This window comes from Periplaneta americana, chromosome 7, assembly GCF_040183065.1.
Source record: "Periplaneta americana isolate PAMFEO1 chromosome 7, P.americana_PAMFEO1_priV1, whole genome shotgun sequence".
Classification (NCBI taxonomy): Eukaryota; Metazoa; Arthropoda; class Insecta; order Blattodea; family Blattidae; genus Periplaneta; species Periplaneta americana.
This window is the reverse complement of record NC_091123.1, coordinates 9204908-9212841: the sequence shown is the minus strand read 5'-3', so window position 1 is coordinate 9212841 and position 7934 is coordinate 9204908. Positions and strand designations below refer to the sequence as shown.

At 35.2% G+C, this 7934-nt stretch overlaps 1 protein-coding gene across 2 annotated transcripts in view; it reads left to right on the top strand.

The window, feature by feature from the left end:
• Window positions 1-708: 708 nt before the first annotated feature.
• Window positions 709-7934, top strand: part of LOC138702880 (uncharacterized) — an 81852-nt gene continuing 74626 nt past the window's right edge. Inside the window, exon 1 of one of the 2 annotated variants that reach the window (XM_069830253.1) lies at window positions 709-841. The gene's annotated coding sequence lies outside the window, so the exon portion shown is untranslated. The remainder of the gene's footprint in view (window positions 842-7934) is intronic. The other variant, XM_069830254.1, reaches the window with a different exon arrangement.

Genomic DNA, 7934 nt, shown 5'->3' with positions numbered 1-7934 from the left:
ATTCAACCATGCTCTCCGTTCTGACGAGTGTGCATGTCATTCAACCGCTGCTCCGTTCTCACAATAATGTGAATATTATTAAATCATTGTTCCGTTCTCACAATAGTGTGAATGTCATTCAACCACTGCTCCGTTCTCACAACAGTGTGAATGTCATTCAACCACTGCTCCGTTCTCACAATAGTGTGAATGTCATTCAACCACTGCTCCGGTCTCACAATAGTGTGAATGTCATTCAACCACTGCTCCGTTCTCACAATAGTGTGACCGTCATTCAACCACTGCTCCGTTCTCACAATAGTGTGAATGTCATTCAACCACTGCTCCGTTCTCACAATAGTGTGAATGTCATTCAACCACTGCTCCGTTCTCACAATAGTGTGACCGTCATTCAACCACTGCTCCGTTCTCACAATAGTGTGACCCTCATTCAACCACTGCTCCGTTCTCACAATAGTGTGACCGTCATTCAACCACTGCTCCGTTCCCACAATAGTGTGAATGTCATTCAACCACTGCTCCGCTCTCACAACAGTGTGACCCTCATTCAACCGTTACCCCGCTCCCACGACAGTGCGACTCATTCAGCGTGGAGTGAATCTCATTACATGTGCGCCACAAGATGGCGTGGCGGAGGCTTGGCGCTGCTATCGATCCTGGAGGCTGAATGGCTGGGCGGGGTGCGCCAGTCCTCATCAGCGGACGACCCGACGCGGCGCGCGGTCCTTTCATTTTGCGTAGCCCCAGCGAAATGGCCGTAACCGGGACTCGATCCGTGTACTAACCGCGCCGAGATGTGGTCCTTTGTGTGGCTGAGGACAAGATGACTTAATAACGCCTGGTAAGTAGAGTGCCGGCACATCTCGTGCTGCATCCTCTCCTCCGGTGGGATGATGCCCCTGTGTGATGTAGGTCAACATTGACAGCGTCTGTGGTGTGAGAGCGAGCCCGTGGGTCGAGGCCGATTTAACATTCCGAGCAGCAGCGAAAGTTGTCGCCTCTCTGCTTTAGATTGTGTGATACTGTAGCTATTGTTTGAAAAGTGAAATTCGGACTGATTTTTCATTTTTGAGTCTCTGAGGTGTTAATATATTCGCCTTAATGTTTTCTGTCTTCAGCCGTGGTGCAGCCGATTGCCTTTCTCAAGCTACAAAACCTTCAGTCATGGGTTCGATTCCCGAAATTGAGGTGGAAATTTGTCTCCCTGTCACAGGGCCCGAATGTGTGTCCCTTGTGTTGTGCCTGCCCTATTGTCTATGCCATGCTGGTTATATGACAGCAATAAGGACGAAGTGTTAGGAACTTGAAAGTAAATGATGATGATGATGACGATGATGATAATAATAATAGTAATAATAATAATAATAATAATAATAATAATAACAGTAATAATGGAAGTGTATATTTAGTATTTATTTACTACTTATTTATTTAATCTAATTGAGATAAGATCATCATGCCTTCTCTTCCCTTTACCTGGGGATTATAACTAGGCTACAATTATTAATATTAAATTTACCGATTATAACAATTACAATGGAACATGAATACTAAAACATTACCTCGTTAATAGAGACTAGACAATATTATTACTGAAGCTAAGAAAAGAGAAATGTATGTCTCGTGGAAATAAATAGAAAAAATACCGGTACAGATTTCCTGTTTTCTTTGTCTATTTCATAATTCAATAGTCATAGACATGTTCTCAGTTTTTGAGTAGTTATTCCTTTAAAATCTCATAAATGCGTCTTTTGCAAGTTCTGTAAGCGCACAGGATTGCAATAGGATTCATAAACAGAACATAGCATACTTGTATGAATGGAAAAGAATCCTTCTTTAATATTCTGGCCATGTGACACGTTTCCAAGTCCAACACGTGATGTTAAAGAAAAAGAAGATAATGGTAATGATTATGATAATATTTCGAGAAAGTGGCGGCCATTTGTATAATCTACATGTAAACAAACCTGTGACTTTATGAGATAGAATTACTTCTGAAAATAATGATCGCTACAAGTTTGATTTTTTTAACTGTTGTATTGTATGTGACAGTTCATTTGCCTTTAATATTTGGTGTCCTCAAATCTAGCTATCAATTTATAAATTTGTACACAGCAAAAAATAGCCACGGTTTTGAAAAGTGATTCGTTAAAGTAGTGGATAGGTTTTTCATATTTCCTTACATATGAATTTATAATGCCGAATTCGAAACCTAATATATATTTTATGTTTAACGTAATACTGTGATCCACAATAATTATTAATTGTCAATTTCCAGTGTGTAGATTGTTTTGATCATGCATTATTTACTGGCATCTTCTGCATGAATATAGGCCTAGTAAAAGGATTTAAGCTTTCTAAATGCAGGTTATTCTAATTATTCATATGAACGATAATAATAATAATAATAATAATAATAATAATAATAATATCCATGGCACGACAACCTATGAAGGGTCAATACCCACCAGTAGGTTACTGACCTCACGTCCACGTGCCTCAGCAGAGGTGAACAATCTTCCAACCTTTACGCGAGTAACGTGTGATCATCTCTATGACTGCTCCAGCCATTATAGCTGTTTACGAAACTACATTTTGCTACTCACTGTAGCTCCCCAGATTCATCACGATGCTGAATGGGCATCGGTCCCATACACCGGCCGAAATTTTATGAGAAAATTTCTTCCCCCCACGTGAACTCGAACCAATCCCTATTCCGTAATGCTATCCATGGTATGACCACAGTCTAGTGTATACAGTCACGAAGCTCAATACGTAGTAAATATGCATCCATAGATAACTGCTAACCACTAGGATCTCTGCTATCGCCTCATTACAGACAATGCGAAATAGTACCTGCACAGTCTATTGTTCCTAATACCCTCATAAACTCGAACTTCGTGACTGTATATACTAGACTGTGGTATGACGCCTTAGATCATTCCACTATGACGTGGGACTAAATAATAATAATAATAATAATAATAATAATAATAATAATACTGTAGCTTTCGTTATATAAATACTAAGAGAGAATAAATTATTGTACAAAATCAATTTATAAATTTTCATGGGACAAATATTTCCAGGATGACTGATATCAAAATAATGTTTTTGACATAACATCAATATAGCCTATAGCGATTTGTCCTAAACTTTTAGACGGATTTTGTTGATATTCAGTATCTGCGAGTCAATTTATCTCAGAATTATATAGCCTTCTTAAAATGTAACAATTTTAGTACTAGTTTGTCTGTATACAGTAATTTCTACTAAACTATTGGGCAGGCATTGATAATACTCAATGTCTACGAGCCAATTAATCGGGAATTAAATAGATTAAAAACATTAATTTACCCGACGCTGCAAGGCACAAGGGATAGATGAAGTAGAAGAAGAAGAAGAAGAAGGAGAAGAAATACACTAATTTTATTTAAAAAAAGTAATAGGTCTCTGTATGAAAACAATAAAACGAAATGATGGTGTAATCAAGACATAAGTGAAAGAGTGTAAGACGTATGTCGACAGAAATATTTTAACGTGAACCACTTAAGTATTTGACACTCGATAAATCTGGTCACACTTTCTGTTAATACGATAACGTCACTAGTTACAGTAGGCCTTGGATGACGGAAATTGTGAAATATTAAAAAAAAAGTAGTTTCGAATCCAGCCAGCCGTAATAAAACACAGAGGAAGGAAATAAATGTGATATAATGACTTTTGTTATTATTATTATTATTATTATTATTATTATTATTATTATTATTATTATTATTATTATTATTCGTGCGCAAATGGGCTAATTAATAAATTCGGAGAATATAAATACAGAAATGGTTAATTTAGCATAGTCTAATTATAAAGTATTTCACTGTGTTATTAATTTACAAATGAATTTAATTCCCTGTAATGACATATTATTCATTACAATTCCAAACAACTCACTGGCGTCATATTGATGAGTTAATCGTTTCGACTATCAATTGCATTGTTGTCTGGAGACTAGGCCTCATGGAAGGAGGAAGCGATTATGAAGTAGTTAACGAGACGGCTCCGCCTTGTTAAATTTAAATGCGGAGAATATGAAGACATAAATTATAAACAATACATATCAAACTTAAATTTCAAATGAATATCTTTACAATCCCAACCATGCTTACAATAGCAATCACGAACAGCGTATACGTTTCACGCAGTTATGGAAATTCAACGAAACCCCTATCACTTTTCACTTCTGTTGGGGATAAGATCTTGTTTTTCTCTGCTTGGGCAGCAGATTAAAGTGACTAAACAAATGTGTAACTTAAGCTGACTTAATTTTAAATAAACTTGGATAACACTCCTTTTACTTACAAGAATGTACTCTTGAATTTTTTTGTGTAAGCATATTCAAAGAGCTACGGTATCATATCATTTATTGTCAGTTTCCATACAATGTATAGATGAACACGTCAATCAATAAAATTCTTGAAGTGAATAAAAATATTGTAAAAACAAATAGGCCTAGTCCTTTAACATCATCTTAAACTTCGTCATATTACAAATTTTCATTACGTCAGGCGGTAATTTATTTACAATGTAACTGACAAAAAAAACGGGAGACTTTGAATAATAAGATGTCCTGTAGTTTTCAATAAATATTTGATTCCTTTTCCTTATATAATACGTTTGAACGACCATTTCTGTGGTGTAGAGGTCAGCATGCTGGTCTCTTACGCAGAGGATCCGGGTTCGATTTCCGTTCGGGTTGAATTTCCTGGTTGAGGTTTTTCAGGGTTTTTCCGCAACCGTAAGGCAAATGCCAGGAAATTCGGGCCGCAACATCCCTGAATATCACCGGCCTCATTCATCACCGAAATCATATTCATAAGAAGTCAGTAATATATCTACAGACGCCATCTAGTTCACAACAATAGAACCAATCCCAACAATAGTACACAGGCCTTCGGGTTTCACCCAAAAGATTAACTCGTGATATGACTAGAGCTGTTGCGAGTATAAATAACAGCAAAAAAAGAAATACGTATGAACATATCTATTTAATTTAAACATTTCGTTATTTTTTTATAAAAGTAAAACAGAGCTGATTTATAAATAAATAAAGAAGTAATCGTTAAAATTTAAAAATGTCTAAAAATGTCTCTTAAAGATTCCCTTGGTTTTAAATTAAAAATAATTCATAAATTACGTTTCTGAATGATAAAAACACCCTGAATACTGCTTGCATTGCCCCAGAGTATTATATTATAGAATTAGACGGACTGAGCATATGCAAAATATATATTTAACAAATTTGTTCGATCAAGAGTTTGCTTTAAACATTTTATAGCATAACAAATTTTGTTTAGTTTGCTAGAGACATAGTCAAGATGAGAATTCCAACAGTGATTATCATCGAGAATTATGCCCAAGAACTTACGTGTAGGTTAGCTGGGAATTATAAGAAAGTTTTATGAAAAAATAATCTGTGTTGTCAACATTCATTATGAGCCTGTTAGCGTCATACCAATTTTTAAAAGCTTCCATGATATATATATATATATATATATAACTTTGACTTGCCTGAGATAGCCAAGGAAACATCATCAGCATACATTACTAAGCAATCAAAGTTAATGTAGTGTTCTAAATCATTAACAGAAATAGAAAATAGTAAGAGACCAAGAACAGATCACACGTCAAGAACAGTATAAATAAAATTGCTAGCATCTGCTGTCATGTTAGTGCTCGTGTAATATTGAAAATCTATATATTGTCTCTTTATAAAAAAAATAGCGGGATGCTTTAATGTATGGTATTAAGTTTCACGATAACAAGTCTGTTTGATCGAGAGAAGTTTTGTGAGTGAAATGTCAGTTGAACCCCGTTTGTACGATGTCAATTTCTCTTTGTGAATAAAAATGATGCCATGTCTAAACTCGGTATTTCGTACAGAACTTCAACCATTCTGACATATATTTTTTTCCGGCGAGAGATCTTCCCGATTTCTTTACATCCGTGACCAGACCAATTTGTTCCAATCTTGCATGGATCAACTCATAAACCATTGCTGATATGAAATCGTAGAAACACAACTGAAAAATTCTATTCACATTTTAATAAAACTTTAAAGATCCAAAAAATCAACCAATAATGCAAAATAAAAATTCACTTATGATCTAAAATAAAAATAATAAAAATAAGCCAAAAATTATATACATGGCGTGACAAAATATAGGATAAGCAATGTTTACTTCTTGTTACTAAGAAATATTTTGCATCAATTTCATAGACATGTAGCTACATTCATAAGGCCGAAGTTCCCTATAATAATCGATTAAAATCACATTACTGCCAATGCAAAATTCTTTTAAACTTCTTTCCAAAAGCTGTAACGTTGAAGTTTGAGGATGAGTTTTGTTTTGAACTGATTCGTTTTCTCGAAAATGACTTACCCATTCACTTATTGCTTTGCGTAGAGGAGTTGGTTCCTGGTTATCCTCGTCTCCAGATTCTCTTCGAAAAACACGTTCAAGTTGTAAGATTACAATTTCTATTTTTTATATAAACTGCGTCACACAGGAAACGTGTTGGAGAATCGGCCAAAGCTGAATCGCAAATTAAATTAAAAAAAAAATCATGGACAAATTGTTTCTACCTTCATTTTTTTCGCCATAGCCTTCGTTAATTGACTACCTGCCTGCAAGAACGTTGTATACAAAAATATTACAGCGAGAAATATGGAATGCGTTCGTCGAGTTGTGGAAAATGCTTTCCTATAGCACGGAGTAACGCTCGAAATAAGGCATAGGAGACATTGGTCGACTAGCGATTTCTTGAACACATAGCTACCCTACCATCTGTATTTCCCGTTCCCACAAGTAACCTAACCTAATTGTAACCTATAACATTTATATTAGGCCTACATGAATTAAATTGAACAATTAATAGAAAGTCAGATGTTCAAATTTATGTAACTTTATTTCTATCAGCGCATATCAAATCCAAAGACCTTGTATAAGGTCTTTGATCAAACTGTGTGAGCTCAAAAATCTAATTGAGTTTCATTCCTATGTCTATTTACAAGCTTTTGAGCAAATATGAACTAAAAAGTTTGAAAACTTTGATGCAAGGAGCCCAATAGTGATGTCAATATAAAAAATACTAGTGGCTTGTAGCAGTAATTGCTGCTTGATAGAGATTGAAAACCACAATAAAATTCCTATACACAAAGTCCCACATTACTGATACTATTCATGACATTAAAAAAACCTAACACAGCTGTATTAATAACTCAAATGAAGATGAAGCACATTACTTGAACCACGGCCCTCTGCACAGCACTGTGAAATGAACTGCAAGATGTCCTACGGTATACGTTTTTGCTGCGATGGACGCACATATTTTTTTTAATTTTTACATCGTAATATGTAATATTGTCTTCATGCATAATTTCACTTCTTGAAACGATGTTACAAATATCATTTTCTACATAGTCGTTTATGAGTTCTTAATGCAGTTACATTTCTAAACGTTCTATCACATTTTCTTGGTCGACCAGCTACACTCATATTAATGAACTAATGAAGAAGAACTAAATTCACAACGTAACAACATTATTAATTTTTTAGTAACACCAGATAAAAAACATACATACTATCACCGAATAGGGATTATAAAGAATGTACACTTCGCGTCGGTACCTTTGATGTAGCCGGACTGATTTCAATGACCTTCAAGCTAGTTAGAGCGTGAGATTCTGCTTTTTCTCTAGAGTTGGCGCTGACATCACACTAGCTAGCAGTCGACACAGAGGAAATATAACACATAATTAATACATCTAGGTACATTATGTACTCAAATAAAATAAATTGGATCCATAAAATAATAAATCCGTCATTAACTGTAATATCTAGACTCTAGAGTTCCTTTATAATGAGAGTTGAGACGTT